Source organism: Camelus bactrianus, chromosome 8 (assembly GCF_048773025.1).
Source record: "Camelus bactrianus isolate YW-2024 breed Bactrian camel chromosome 8, ASM4877302v1, whole genome shotgun sequence".
In the NCBI taxonomy this organism is placed as follows: Eukaryota; Metazoa; Chordata; class Mammalia; order Artiodactyla; family Camelidae; genus Camelus; species Camelus bactrianus.
In genome coordinates, this window is record NC_133546.1 from 45,990,559 (window position 1) to 46,006,529 (window position 15,971).

The window sequence follows — 15,971 nt, forward strand, 5'->3', positions numbered from 1 at the left end:
TCTAATGAGATGCCATGGAATCTTTTCATATTGGAACAAAGGGACCTTTTGTTTCCTGAAGGGTCATCGTGTTTGCTGGATGATCTTGGACTACAGACAGAAGCAAAATCAATATCCTGGATGACTGCGTCTACGGCCAAATCCAGATGAGTAACACTATCAGGGACTTTGCACCAGACAGCCCCAGCGGGGTGCTGGCTTGGCACGTCCTTGGCTGGGCTGAGGAGTTCTGATGGAGTCATAACCATAACTCACACCAGGAACCTCCAAGATCCCTCAGGCTCCACGAAAGAAAGAAACCCAGTGGCCAGAATCCACTGCTAGGATGGTTATTTAGAGGAGATTGCTGATGGTGCCTAAATTTTTAATGAACATTTGTGTTTTGATGAGCTAAACCAGCTCAGTGTGGGATCTAAACAGGTCAGTTCACCTTTCCAGCTTCAGATTTTTCATATGCAGAACAAGAGGATTAGGGTATATTAACATTGACTAGAACTAGGTATCAGTGCTCTTTCCATCTTAGAAACTTTCTTATGTTTAATTCAGGTACCAAAGCAAAACTGGATTGACCCCTCCCATCCACATAATCACCCCCATCTCCCTACACACACCCACAGGTGAGATGAGGTACTGATGGGAGCAGAGTCTCCCAGGGAGGTTTGCTTTCACTGCATGATGCTTCTTAAGCCTTAGACCCAGACCCTTGGAACCAAAAAAGACCAGGACTTAGAGAGCACCTGGGAAGGGACACCGCAGTCTACAGACCCAAGAGTTCCTCTATGCGCACTGCGTGTTGTCAAGAACCGGGTGGTGGGCAGCAGACCTTCAAGTGGACCAGGTGGGCTCTCGTTTGCAGAGAATTAGCCTGGGAAGGGCCAGGGTCACCCTTCTATCGCAACATCTTATAAGACTTATTAGCTTTATTTAAAAAATATTTTTCCCTGGAGGGAAGAAGTGAACACCTTCTGTAACAAGGAAAATAACAACAATAGTCATAATAATGAGAAAAGCAAAATAAGCACATGTAAGTGCATTTTTCTTTCTGAGAGATTTATTTTTGTTTGATGAATCGGACACCGGTCAGGGAGAGAGGAGAACGTTAGGGGGCCCACAGGGAACTGGGCACCCAGAGGTGGGGGCTGCCGCGCCTGGCTTGGGCGGGTATGGTGTGGGAGGGCTGGATGGTTTGTTTAATTGGTTGCTGGAAGTTTTCCTTTTGTTCACTTTTATAAATCTCTCCCCAGGCTCGCGAGCTTCCCCTCCCTCCCGCCTCCCTGTCCCCTGCCCCCCAATTTCATTTTTAAAAAGCGAGCTCGCTCGCCAGGTGTGTCCCCCAAGCTCTCACAGCTCTAATAAATAAGGAGCACCTGTAAAACAGTAGCTTGACTTGTTAAGTGACTCTGTACAAAGGAGAATATAGAAATACAGTATGTACACCGCATCCACGGGCCCCGTGGTGCTTCAAGGCCAGCGTGGCACCGCCCCGGCCTCGCCCACCCGGCCGCCCCACTCCTGCCACCGGCTCCACGGCCTCATGGGCGGGGGTACCTGGACCCCTCCAGAGGGAACAATTGCTTTATTGGAGTTAGTAAACAGATACACTGAATCACAAGGTGATTTGATTTTTTTTTTTTTTTTTTTTTTTTTTTTAGTTTTCTTCTTTTTGGGGGATTTTTTTTCTTATTCTCTTTTTTTTTTTTTTCCTGTACTCATCAGAATGGGATACTCCACGACTGTCTCACCAACTCAGTGCCAGTACACATGCTCTAGAGGACTTCTGGACTCGCAGCTACAACTGTACAAGTGCACACAAGAAAATCTACCCTGTTATCCTCCACCCACTGATTGAGGATCGAATTGCACATTTCTCTTAACCATGACAGGAGAAAGCAAACAGTGAAACAGAATCACGGGTGAGCTTTCTCACTTTGCCTCCTGTTTTCATTGGTTTGTCCATACCATTCTAATTATCATGAAAGGACTCTGCGTATAGAGAGATTGCTTCACTGACTTCCTGGATCACCGAAAACCATCAGGGTTGAAATTTCATCCAAGTCTTTCGTGACGCCCAGCAAATATTCCCCCTCGGATTATTTTACACCTTGAGGGCATTTTGGTCTTCAGTTCAACACTCTTACTCTGTTCCCAAATGGGGCACTATTTAGGGGAATTTAAAGAGAAAGCTGAGAAGAATAAACATTTACCGAGTTCTCTTGGCATTCAGTCTCTGAAAAACCACAGTATAAACTATTCATGCTGCTTCTTACATCTGTCAAATCGAAAATTAAAAGCCATAAAAGTGTAACACTGAAAATATGGCATTAAAAAGGATAAAGGTGGCCTTTGTAAAAATAACAAGAAAAGTATATTAGCCAATAAAATATTCTAACTCTTCATTTAAAAGTGCATCCTGGGCAGGACAGAGATGAATCTGAAGTGGTGGGACTCCAGTACGATCCCTCTCCGCCGTCAAAACGTGAACAGTAAACGTCCAAAACCGTACAATGCAAATCACAATTCTTCGTGTAGCAGCAAAACCACAGCAGTTTTTAAAAAGATTTAAAAAAACAGTTTTTGTTTTCAAATCCGTATCATCTTCCAGCCTCACCCTCTGAGCCTTGAAGATGGGGCGGAGAGAATACCTACATTGGTCCTTGTGGCTTGTTGGTGATTTGTTGTTGTTGTTGTTGTTGTTTTGAAAACCAGGGGCAAAATCCCTAAGTTCTCCTCTGGGGAGAAGCCAAGGTGGTGGCAGCAGGAAGGCTGGGCCCGCTTGGTGGGTCCAAGACGTGCTGGCTTCTCTGGGCTAGAGGCCACCAAGGGAGGGCTGCTTCCTCAGAGATGCTTAATGACAGGAAGCGGCTTTATTTGCTTGAGTTTTAGCCAGAGGGGGTGGTGAGCTGACCAGCTGGTGTCACTGGATGGCGAGACATGGTTTGCTCTGCGCCCTCTCTCCATGCAAGGTACCCTGTGAGCGAGCGTTCCTAGAAAAAGAGAAGGGCTCTCGTTAGAATCCACTAGACCAAGCCACCCCCCACCCACAAGCTGGGGAGGCCCCGGGCCTGAGTCAGAGCAGCATGCTCTCTAGCCATTAGGTCAGACTTAAGACCCAAGGCAGCACAGCCTGGCTTCCACACAACTTTCATTCACAGTTCTGCACGGGGTCAGCCCTGCCAGCTTCGTGTGTGTGAGGAAATGAAACGCGAGTCGCTTTTTGGAATACCATAATGAGCAGGGTGCACCCTGCCCTCTCCCAGAGACCGCAGCAGCATCCTTTGCCACCCAGCAACTTACACTCTCCTCGTTACCGCATGCTTAACTGGCAGGAGGTCTTTGGAGTTGCCCAAGGTCACCCCAAAGCCAGGCAAGGTCACTGGGGTACCCTGGTGCTGCAGACCTCACCCCCATACTCTGTTTAACAGCCCCAGTGTTTGCTGCAAAGGAGGAAGGCTATGAGATTGACTTTTTAGCACAAGAAAAATTACTGGGACACAAAGACCTCTCCTCCAAGGTTTCCTACGGGACAACGGAGCTGGAAGAAAGGCCCCCTCTCTGTGAGTCTTGCCTGACAAAGGTGAGCCACTCACATCTCTTCACATCCAAGCCAAGCTTGGGACTGAGATCCTAGGGCAGAGGGTCTGAACAGGACTGTTCACCAGGAAAGTCGGTTTCTGGGGAGTGCCCATCCCAACTTTCACCACAGACATTAGGCTCTGCCTCTCTAGCCCTACTGGCTTATTTCACTGGCTACCAGTCTCCTGAGGATACTCTGTCACCCCCAGGAAGCAGCCATTCAGAAGTTGCCAACTAAACTGTGAAGTCCCTGAGGTCTGTGGCTCTGTTTTGCTCACGTCCCTACACTTGACCCCCAGTTCAGCTCAACACACATTTGTCAAATGAATGAGAGTCAAACAGCTCTTGTCCCCCATGTCCCAAAACAGTACCTTTTTCTCCTGCCAATAAATGGGGATGTCAGAAATGTGAATGGGTCAAATTGGGCTAACAGGAGGTGGTGACAGAGGGCTTGTTAAATATCTTTACAACTGTTGAGATTATTCCTAGAACAATGAACAAATAATTTCAGGTGATAGAATGTAGAACTTGAAGGGACCCCAGAGATAATATACACAATTTCCTCATTTTATAGATGAAGAAATGGAGGCCACAAAGAGACCTGGGAACTTGCTCAGAGTGTCTGCAGCATGAATTTAGCACAAGTGTGAGGAGGTCAAAATGTCCATGGGGAGGACTAAGTACAAGCTTGTGCTTTGAACCCTGCTGTCCAAATCCTGGTGTTAATGGTAACGATAATAACAATCAGCCAAAAACAAGGTTTGAAAATCTGAATGTGCATGACAGGAAATGCCTGGGTTCCCCAAATCACATTAAATCACCAGATCTGTGTGCATTTAATATGTATATTAAATAACCAAAGTGAAAATGCAAAACACCACAAATATGCATTGGGAGTGGAATTACAAGGCCATGGAAACCTTTTCATTTGGCATGGTCAGACTTGGAAATGTGGGTATTTATCTCTGAATAAAGAGCTCACTTGAGTTTCTTTCCTTTCCTTTCTTTCTTCCTGTCTGTCTTTCTTTTTTTCTTTCCTTTCCTTTTTCTTTCTTTCTCTCTTTGCTCCTTGCTTCCTCCCTGCCTTCCTTCCCTTCTTCCTTCCTTCCTTCCAGCCCGCCTTCCTTCTTTCCTTTCTAGGAGACAATGATGAGAAGAGGTATAAAAACAAAACACCAAGAGTCATCATCAAATGAAAGGTCACAAAGAATTGGGAAGGGACCTCTGAAATGACAAATGGATCCAAAGACACAATGTAGCTTCTTCTGGGGGCGACTCTTTTCTGTTTAGGAAGCACAGCCTGGAACTTTCTATGGTGGGAGGGAAACCATCTCCACCTCTGGGCTTGGGACCAAGAGTGACCAAATCTTGTAGTCAGAGGGGAACTCTGAATCCTTTCTTTAAAAAGGGAAAGAAAAAAAAAAAGGTGTTTAATGCTTTCTTCCAGTGACTGGGAAGCACCCCAATTTTTAATTACTTAAGAATGCTGCAACTGCTTTTTCAAGGATACAGCTTTTTTTCTTTAATGCAGTCATGAACCCCACCACCACTGAAAAGAGGAATCTTTTTCAAGTAAATTTCCTTATATTGAAATCACCTTTGGACAAAGGCCAAACATGGACAGCCTCAGCCTTCTTGTACAAAATCTCAAGGCTTTCATAAGGGACTCAGAAAACAGGATTATAATGAGAGCCATTCTGGAACCTTAACTACGGCGTTTGCCACCCCTAGCGCTATAATAATCATTATTATTCTCTGGTATCTATTATTGTCTGGTAAATAATATGTGTTTTCCCCCGAAGTTCTAAAGGGTGCAGCTGCACCACACTCTATTTTTTGCAGCCCCACTCCTGCTGCTTGGAAAGCCTCCTCACACCAAGCGTATTTGAAGAGGATGGCAGAGCAGACTTCCGTGCCCTTTCCTTCCCTCTCACAGCACACTCGCCGCGTCTGGGACACCTGTCAAGGCCAGATGGTGGCAGTGCAGGTCCCTCTCTGCCGTAACATTTGAGGAGGGGGTGGGAGGGAGGGCATCTCTGTTTGTCCTTCTGGCTTTGGCTAGTTCAGGCAGCCCCCTGGTAGATGACACAGAAGTAGACTCTGGAATCATTGCAAATGAAGAACCAAGCTGGAGCGTTGCCTTCCTGAGAGTTATTGGTTTGCAAGGTATGAAACTCAAGAGTGGGGAGGAAGTGAGCTTGGGCTTTTAGAAAGTGATCATGGCAGGAAGTTCCGGCTCAGCCCCTGCCAAGCAGAGGTGTCTTATGGAACAACCTGTTCTCTCCGTCTAAACTTCTTGATCTGAGTAAAGGGGAAATTAATACAATGAGTGAGACGGAGATGCAGTTTAACAGTCAGCGTGAACCAGTCGGGGGGGGAGAGTATAGCTCAGTGGTAGAGCACATGCTTAGCATGCATGAGGTCCTGGTTCAATTCCCAGTACCTTCTCCAAGAGTAAATAAATAAATAAATAAACATACTTCCCCCACCCCAAACAACAACAACAACAGCAGCAACAACAAAAGCATGAACCCTAAGTAGCTGTGTGATCTTGGACCTAGTCCATAACCTTCCCAAGCCTGGAGTCTTCCTCTGTGAAATGAAGGCCTGGGTGAGATTTTCTATTACATCTTCCATCTCTCATATTCTGTGATTGTAAGATCTTTGGACCAAAACCAGCATCAAATATGGAAATATGTCTTATTATCGGTGTACAATAAAGACTATTAATTTCTGGACCCTTAAGTCCCAAGTTTCAGAAAGAGTCTCCTTTCTACTAAACACACACACACACACATACACAGTCTCACCTCTAGCAGAGCTCTGTGGAGTGTCCCTTAACACAGAAGGTTCTGGGAAAGTGGCTCTACTTGTACCTCACATTTGGGTTTTCCTCTGAATTGGAGTTTGTCAGGTAGGGCCCCAGGGCCCCACTGTGTGGAACATCTTTCTCTCTCTCTCTCACACACACACACACACACACACAGCCCTTCTCGTGTACCATGTATGTACCGTGTATGAAGACCAGCTCCACAGTGCATGATCTCCAGCAGGCATGTATGGCCAGGTGCCCTCAGAAATCCAGGTGCAACTGCCCCTTTGGCCAAAAGAATGAAGTATCTTCCTCATGGAATCACGACTGCACACCAAGTGCACTGAGTGAGCCACTGTCCAATGGCACTTTTCATCAGGTAAGCACTGCTAAGAATGTAATTGAGTTACTTCTCCTCCCTTATCACATGAGAATTTTCAGAGAATTACAGAGACCAAAAATAGGCCTGAGTACTAGTAAATCCTTTCAATGTTGATACTGTCAACATTCAGTCATTCTCGCCCTTCCTCCTTCGGCCTTTATAGCCTAAGATGTATGCTGGTTGCGTTTAAAAGGAAATTTTATAGTTTCCAGATAACCACTCCCAGAAGTAAATGTGTATCCAGAGAAAATGGCTTATTCCACATCCTAACATTTCCAGGACGGTCCCTTGGAGGCAAAAGATTCCACCTCTATCAGGAAGCCTGCTTCAGTCAATCTAATCCATTTTCTGAACTTTTATTTTTCTTTGCCTTCTCAGATACCTTTGTCATTAGCATAATCAAAGTCTAGTAGGTCCGTCCTGTCTTATCTGTCCAGAAGGCAGCTCTTGGAGTCTGGCATATTTATTCCTGGGAGTCCAAAATCCTGTGGCATCCACCCTAGGATGGGTAAGAAATGCCTGCTACCAGGCTGGCTTGCCTCTGTCCCCAGGCCCTACTTGTGATGCCACTCACTCGGGCACATCGGCCATCACTTATCACCTTTAAATACAGCTATTACGTGCTGGCTTCAGCCACGCTGTTTATCTGGGACAATAGTGAGTCCCTGAGGACTGGACTCCTCTCAGGTAGCCGCAGCTATTCTGGGACACTCACAAGGGTAGAGCCCGGCAGTCAATGAACAGAGCCACCTGCACCAGCTGATAAGATCGGGTGTGATGCCAGACAGTGGTCTCCATACCAGGCCCATCCCAGACAGGGCTAAGGCTTGGTGAGGTTTTGCCAAAAAATGGTTCCCTCCCTCCTCCATCAGCCATTGCTTCATGAAAAGTTTGAAATGACTTTTACTAATTTGGAAACGATTTTCATTTATGAAGTGGAAGGCTCCTCTTTTCTTATAGCTCACTAATTGATGATTTAAAAACACCCCTTCTCCTTTCTAGCGTGATTGCTATGGGAAATAACCCGTGGTGAGGAAAGGGCTGTGGAGCCAAGGGTAAGCGCTAGCTCAGCTCAGTGCTGGGCTCTGATCTGAATTACAATTCCATCACCACCGCGCTGCCTGCCCCATGGCTCTGATGCGCTAAGGCTTACATACATATACACACACACACACACACACACACACACATATATATATACACACACACATATATATACACATATATATACACACACACATATATATACATATATATATATACACACACACATACGGAGATATGTCTTATTATTATGTGTGTGTGTGTATATGTGTATATATATATATATATATATATATATGTATATATATATGTATATATATATATCTCTTAAAAAGAAAAAAAACTAGGGGGGAGGGTATAGCTCAGTGGTAGAGTACATACCTAGCATGCACGAGGTCCTGGGTTCCATCCCCAATACCTCTATTAAGAAATAAATAAATAAACCCAATTACCTCCCCCCACAACAAAATCTTAAAAATAAAATATAAATAAAAATTTTTTAAATTTTAAAGAAGAAAAAAATTAAACCAAACATAAGATCTTGATTTTCTTTTTTATAACTTTCTCCTTTCACAAATCTCTTATTTTACTCTGCAATCAATAAAAATTACAACTGTATAAGACTCCTACTAGGACAAATCCAACTTTAATTCTTTGTTCTACAAATTAAAATTTCATTTTCTTTGTGTAGCTGATTCTATGAGTTCAATGAGTAGAGAGGCCTGTTTATTCATACAAGTGGCCACTGCTAGTTCTTGCTGACCTCTCAAAGTTCCTGGGGAACAAAGAACCCTGAACCATAGATGCCCCCTCTTGTGCACTGGCAAAAGCCTTTATCTTCACCCTGGACAGGGATCCTTTTAACTACCTCAAATCCTTTCGAGAACCTGGGTATTTAAGCAAAACAAATTAAGCAGAATGCAAGGTCTCTCTGGTCCTTTTCTAAAAGCAGGCAGGGATTCACGACTAATAGCACACATTTTAACAAATGCACTGAAACCAGTGGCTACGTCCACTCATGAAAGAGAAAAATAAAATAAAGAATTACATGATATGGCTAACGTTTTGCAAGAAATTTTGAAGAAGACCCTGGAGCCCTATCCCCTCTGGTTTTCAGGAGCAAACACTTCTATTACCATTATGGAAAGCTGCAGTGTTTTCAAAGAAAGAAGTCCAATTTTACTGAGTACTTAATTTATGTCAAATACTGTGCTGAACACTTTTATATATTTATTTCACTTGAAAACAAGTATACTTGATATTCTTATTTCATTGAAACAACAATGTTTTGAACTGTTTACTACTGTCCCCATTTTACAGATGAGGAAACTTTCCCAGGAAAGTTAAGAAACCTACTTACTCAAGGTCACCAGCCAGAAAGGGGCAAAGTTGGGTTGAAGTCCAGCTCCTACAATCCCAAAGTCAATGCCCCACTCCACAGAGTCCTGCCCCTGTTCTGGGTTTCCCCTCTCCCCTTCCTCACTCTGACAAGCAGTGGTCACAGTGTCAGAGCTGGAAGGGGCCTTAGGGACATACATAGTGCAGTTCCCTTGCTTTGCAGACAAGGACTCTGAGAAGTTACTCGACAAGAAATAACAACTGCATTTTCATTCAGTTCCTATCCAATACACACACTAGCTGATGCTGGTTCATGTGCCTTCCAAAAATTCTGCCTTGGACAAAAAAAAGTAGATGTTTATTGTACTAAGATTGAGTTTGTTATTTATTTATATAATCTGAACATAGGCTTTCTAAGTTCAAAGAAAAGAAAGAAAAAAGAACCTAGAGAAAAAGCAGCTTTATGTGGCAAGTAGCTATTGTCTATGGGTCAATAGAATTTACGATTTTAGGTTAGGTCTGGAAAAGAGGTCTGACACGTTATTTATTCTTGACAACCAGCCCATTAGCACAAAGAGGGAGGGAGAAAGAGAGTGGGGGGCAGCTTCATATTCATAGGAACTTCACTGTAAAAAATAAGAGCAGGCATACTGATGCCCTGACCCATAAACAGCCAAGGAGATGAAGAGTGTGGTTAATCAGTTTTCCTGCAACCCTTCCACCCTGCCACCCCAGATGTTCAGGTGCAGCCTATTTCCTCTCTGAAATTCAGCTGCCCGGTGTGAGGAAGCAATGCCGTGGGTGGCAAAAATATGACTCTGGTCCTTGGCACAGGGCGTGTAACTCAAGCAGCTCTGGTCGTATCCTGTGTCCTACTGAGGGGAAAGGCAGATGAGGACTCAGGTTCTAATCCTGGCCGCGCCACTCTGTGACCTTGAGCATGTCTGTCTCAGTTTTTACTTGTAGAAGTGGAACCAAACATCTTAGGAGGATTTCTGAAATGGTTTCACTCACGTCCAAAGTGGACAGCCTGGAAGTGTTTCATTACCTCTCATTACACATTGAGGGAAGAAGTTCTCGGCTGCAGGGGCCACCATAATAATTGTCAAAACGAGCACTACTGTATATATGCCAGGTACCCCTGGGCATTCTGCTTCTGCTGTTTACACTGGAGACTGAGAACTCTCTCAAGGAGGGGGTTATTATTACTGTTTTTTTCTGTAGAAGATATGCTCAGGGGTTTAGCAGGGAGACTCTGGGACCAGGCTGCCAGTCAGATTCCAGCACTGTTATTTACAGGCCAATGACTCTGGATAGGACAGTTAACCCCTCTGTACCTCAACTTCTTCATCTATAAAATGGGTTTAATAATGGTATCCCTAGGGTTGTCGTGGGCACGTAAAATTTGGAACACTGCTTACATACACTGCTTACATGCTCAATACATATTAGCTGCTACAATTATTTAATGAGAAAATGTAGGCACAGAGAGGTTATAAAACTTCTCTAGACTCATAGCTGATAAATGACACAGATGGTTTTCAGATCCAAGCAGGCCTCACTCCAGCCCTGTGCTCTTCTCCCAGGCATGGTAGCCTTTCTAATAAGACAGTAATTCCATTCCCAGGGCACCTGGGGTCTGCCACCCACTACGTATGTTTTCTTACCTATTCCTCAAAGCAGTGTTATTATTATTCAGACCTAGAGACTGAGGCGCAGGGAGGTGAAGTAATTAATTGACTGCTTGGATTTGAATCCAGGCTGGCCCAACCCCAAGAGAGATGACTTTATCTACTAAACCACACTGCTGCCTCCCTCCACTACCAGGAGCCCACAGACACCACGTGTGGAAGCTTCAGGAGGTCTATGGCCTGGGAAGTTAAAAATATAAAAGGACATCTCCTAAAGTTGCCAAATTCCCTTAAAAGTACCTGCGGGCCCTGGGAGGATCTGATTCTGATTCTGTGAAAATCTCTGAAGGTGTCTGAGGTAGAGGAAGCCAGCCAAGCCTTATAGCTGCTCTTCCGGCCAAGGACAGAGCTTTGTGCATCAAGACAGCCACTGTCCAGGCTCCATGTGCATCAGCAGGGAAGTTCTCCACTAGGAGAGCTGCTGCCTGCCTCGTGCACCCATTAGGTGATAGCCCACGGCCTGCACCACGCCCCGCCCCGCTGGCCTAGGGCTCAGAGCAGCTGGTCCATCAGAGGGGTGGAGCTCCTATTTCCATGACAGTCTGGGGCCCGGCCAACATCCCCTTTGACTGAATGTCAGAATGTTCCATCAGTTGTGAGGTTTCCTTCCACTGTGTGCCATGAAACCTTAGGACTACTCTGGACACAAAGAAAAGAGTCCATCCTGCCACTGCATTGCCACGATGGCTTTACATACTTAAGACACAGATGTGGCATCCTTCGCCCCTCACACTGCAGCAGTAACGTCCCGTGATGTTTAGAATCCACCGCTGGTAATTAGCCTGTCATCAGAATGCAATCAGCTTCAGTGATGCCAGTCTTTCTCTCGATGCCTTTCAGTCTGCGAACAGCCGCTGAAGTAATTTTCCACAAACACAGATTTCATCCTGTCCCTCCTCTGCCCGAGGTCACAGAGAGGTTGCTTCATCTACAAGGTACAAGTTCCACAACCTCCAGCTCCACTGTCCACCTGCTCCCCTCCAGCCTCCCCCTCCTCTCCTCTCCTTCTGCAGCCAAGTCCTTCACTCCAGCCAAGGGTGGGGGACGGTCATCCTGCATGTGGCTTCCTCTTCTCTGCATCCCTTGTTCCTCCACTCCTGACCAGCAGGTCATGGCCCTTCCCAGTTCTAGATTCTATCTCCAAACTCACCTGCCATATGGAACCCTATCATGGTATCTCTATTAGCTCTTACTCTCCCGACACTCTTCTCTTTCATTCGCTCAATAAATACCCGTGCTCTTTCTGCCAGTTCTCAGTTATGACAATGCAGGAAATGCCCTGTCCCTGCCCTCATTGAAGCCTGCTGTCTGCAGCATCACATCCGTTTGCAGGTTCTGCATGATGCTTATAAAAGTGACCTTGGTTATTTCTTGTCTCTCTCGTGAGGTTATTAGCTCCTTAAAACAAGTTAAAGACTCCTGCCATTCCCTCTCCCTTTTTTTCCCTCTTTTCTCTTACTCTCCTTCCTGATATCTCTTAATAACAGTGTTCCTGCAGTGAATCAGTGTTCAACATCGTTAGCTAAAAATGGAGAGGAAGGGTATAGCTCAGTGGTAGAGTGCATGCTTAGCATGCACGTGGTCCTGGGTTCAATCCCCAGTACCTCCATTAAAAAAAAAAAAAGATAAATAACATATAGAAGCATAAGGAACACAAATAAATACCTAAACTAATACACATGAAAAATACTTTCTTAAAAAGAAAATGGACGTTTTGCCCTCTAGGGAAATAAATGAAGACTATCTTTGAATCATAAATGAGTGATAGGGGGCTGTCTCCCTCTGCTTGGATATGATTAAGCATTTCTTATCTTTGGTGGACTGTAATATATTAATTAATTAAGTATAAATTAAGCATTCCAAATATAGTAAGTTTTTTAAGTTAATACTCCTGTGCACAGGACAGACAGACAGACAGACAGACACACACACACACACACACACACAAACACACACACAGCTGAGACAGAGAACATTGTAGTTGATGAGAAGAGCAGATAGTGAGGGGTGCTGTCAAAGTTGGAACCCTGAACCCCTGGCTGCTCATCTTCATTTGCAAGGTCATGATGTTTTTCTACAAAAAATTTTTTTCACAGTTTTTCAATTAGCATTTAGGATTCACGTTGCTCAGATCTTGGTGGATGTAAACACGGACATCAAGTCCCATGTTTATGATGTCACTGCATTAAATGAGGGGAATGGAGGGACCTGGATATATTTTTGGTTTGGAAAATTGTAGAACTATATTTTTTTCAAACATTTGGGGTTTGGCTAAAACCAAAACTTATTTTGCCAAGCACTTTGGCCTTAATTTTTAAACCCATGTGTATTTTAAAAGAAATTCAATCTATATGTTTCTGAGTCATTTACACTTAACTCATGAAAATGCTGCTGGGTAAGAGCTATTGGATGTCCAAGCAAGTTTATGAGCCCTTTTAAGCCTCCTTTTCCCTGTTCTCACCAGAAAGTTTGTATTTTGCCAGCCACAGAGAGTGAGAGCCCCAGAGGCCTGTGGTCAGTTTGAAATGTGTAACGTCCGAAGCTTAAATGGATTCTGAGTTTGGAAAAAGGTTTTCTTCCCCCTCTCCTCTTTCTCATATTAAGTGCTCAAACAGGTACTTATGAAAAAGATGGGACCCTACGTCTTACTTTCCGTGATGGCTGGAGATGAAGAGTGAAGTGCTCGATCTAACCGCCACTAAACTCTCCCCAAGACATTCTGGAGGAACAACACGACACGTTAAGTTCACGGGAACACAGATTCAGATCCAACACCCTAATGAAAAGTTTTACTAATAACTTCTAGGATAAAGAAAAAAAGGTAGGAATTGACATGATTCAAGTTGGACACTTTACCTTTAGGGGACTTGGTAATTTTTAAAAAAATCACAGACAACCAATCCTGTTTATGACTTTATACACTTTAAAAATCAGCCAAATCTACTAAAAATGACATCTGAATTAAACCAGAAAAGCAGGGAAAATGTGCATAGATGCTGCAGTGACTTTATAGTGTCCCTACTATACGCTCAGATGATGCTCAGATACCACTCAGTTACAGTATTCTAGTGGTAGAAAACTTTTGGATAAAGTACTTAAAAATGTCTTTTAAATATTTAAAGTATAAGCATCTAACTAATCATAATGACAAAGTTCTACACTTAACCACATGTGCTCCAAATATCTTGAAATTACTCTAAATACAGGTTTAAAATATCAAAAGGGCTTGTTGATGGGATGCAGAACTTTGCAGAGAAACTTAAACCTGATCATTCTTGCTCCCACAACACCCAATCTGCACAGTTTTTAACATATGCGTGTGTAGAGTTCCTCAGAAAAAGGTCATGTTACAGTCTGAATTTCCAAAACAAGAGTTGAAGGATGAAATATAGGGTTTCCCCTTCTCTCACCAAATGCAGCTTAGCCACTTTGCTTCTAGAAAATTTGTTATTGTAGGTTGGCTCAAATTTAAGACAGTAACGTTTTAGAAACAGTCGGCAAACTAAGCCAGCTGCAAGGAGGATATCATTACAAATTGAGACACATGTTGTATGGGAATAGCATTCATTTTCAATACCAAAAACACGTCTGGGGAAATAAGCCATGCAAATGAGGGAGAGATATACTTTTTAATTGCATTTTTTGGACATTAGGTCAGTGCTTCATATCAGATGAGTCCATAAAGTGAGTTTCTCTCTCCTGCTCTTTGAAGGCTATTCGGCACATTCTTACTTCCCTTTTTACCCAAAACAGAACACAGCTTGCTATCAGAGAAAGACAACAAACCAGAGGTTCAAAGCGGGAAATGATGAGACACCCAGCATTGCAGCCAGCCCTCTGGATGGAGAGAGGCCAGGGAGCGCTGGACAAAAATTGCTGTCCCAGTCCCAGTGGAGAGGCAGCTCTGCCCTCGTGTTCCCTCCTCTCTGTTCAGATCTGTGCATGTGGTAAAACCGCACAAACATGTTGATTGCTTATGGCCATAGCTTGGTCCCAGGAGCACAGAGTTAAGGGATCTCAGGGGTAACTTGACTCAGGTGTCCAATTTAAGAATATTTAGTACACTCAGGAGCTATTTTAAAGCACTAGAGATACATACTAATTTTTTTGTTGTTATTGTCTTTTGCTTTTGCTCCAGTTATTTTCACTAGAATCTTTTAAATGACCCTTGAAATAATTTGTGTGTGTGTGTGTGTGTGTGTTTCCCCTCCTTGCTAATGGCCTCATGTTCTCAATCCTGACCCCACCCTACTTTTTTCCTCAAGCAGAAAGTGGTGGAAATCCACAAATCTGGAGAAGAGCTCTCCGCAGTTAGTATGTAGAACTGGCATGTGGGTTGGCATTTTCTCCTTTTCCTTGAGAACGGGACCCTGTTAAATGATGCCAGTGCTAAACTGTTTATGTTTTAAAGCTAATTTATTTGTTTCTCTGAAATGGATTCCTTTTACGCTTATGAGGCATTTAAAAAAAAAGTTTACACATGCAGAACGCATTGCCTTAACATGCATCCATGTATAAAGTGTTGTGCATTTAAACCAGCAACTAAAGAATACAGAATAACTCTGCATGGGGCAGGGTGAAAGAAAATAAAATGGTCACCCGCTGTCCCTTTGACACTATCTCTCTGACAAGACAGTCTGGAAAAGGCAGGGCGTTGGTGGTAGAGGTAACCATTCCACTACATGAGGTAAGTGTTCCATGCTACAGTGTATTTTGGTCCTCGAACACCTCTGTCTCTCTGGGATGCTTGTCTGCACGAAGGTAGGTGTAAATGATTGAACCAGGATACCCAGGCAGTCTCTCAGGCTGGCAAGGGAGTGATTCATTGGAAATCAGATAGGGTACTTATTTCCAGTGCCCTTCTGGGCAATGGCTTGTTAATAGCTGGTCAAATGCTTTCATCTTTCCAAGCTCACTCTCTCCAGGTGAAGCAGCATGCTAGGGAGCTAGGGAGATTGGCAGGACTCCCAATGCCCTGATGTGTACTAATCTGCCCATTTCTCAGACTCTAGCCATTCCACTCCCTTGGCCTCAACAGCAGGTAGAAGGTTTTCCACTGAAGGACAGCGGCTGCTTATACAGTATAAACTTTTGAAAGTCAAGGTGCTGAGGCAGTATCTAGCTTGCTTCT

At 44.0% G+C, this 15,971-nt stretch overlaps 1 protein-coding gene across 2 annotated transcripts in view; it reads right to left on the reverse strand.

Moving 5' to 3' along the window:
- Positions 1-1,033: 1,033 nt before the first annotated feature.
- SOBP (sine oculis binding protein homolog) overlaps positions 1,034-15,971 on the reverse strand; it is a 157,622-nt gene continuing 142,684 nt past the window's right edge. For both annotated transcript variants that reach the window (XM_074368552.1, XM_074368551.1), the window contains one exon: positions 1,034-2,984. The gene's annotated coding sequence lies outside the window, so the exon portion shown is untranslated. The remainder of the gene's footprint in view (positions 2,985-15,971) is intronic.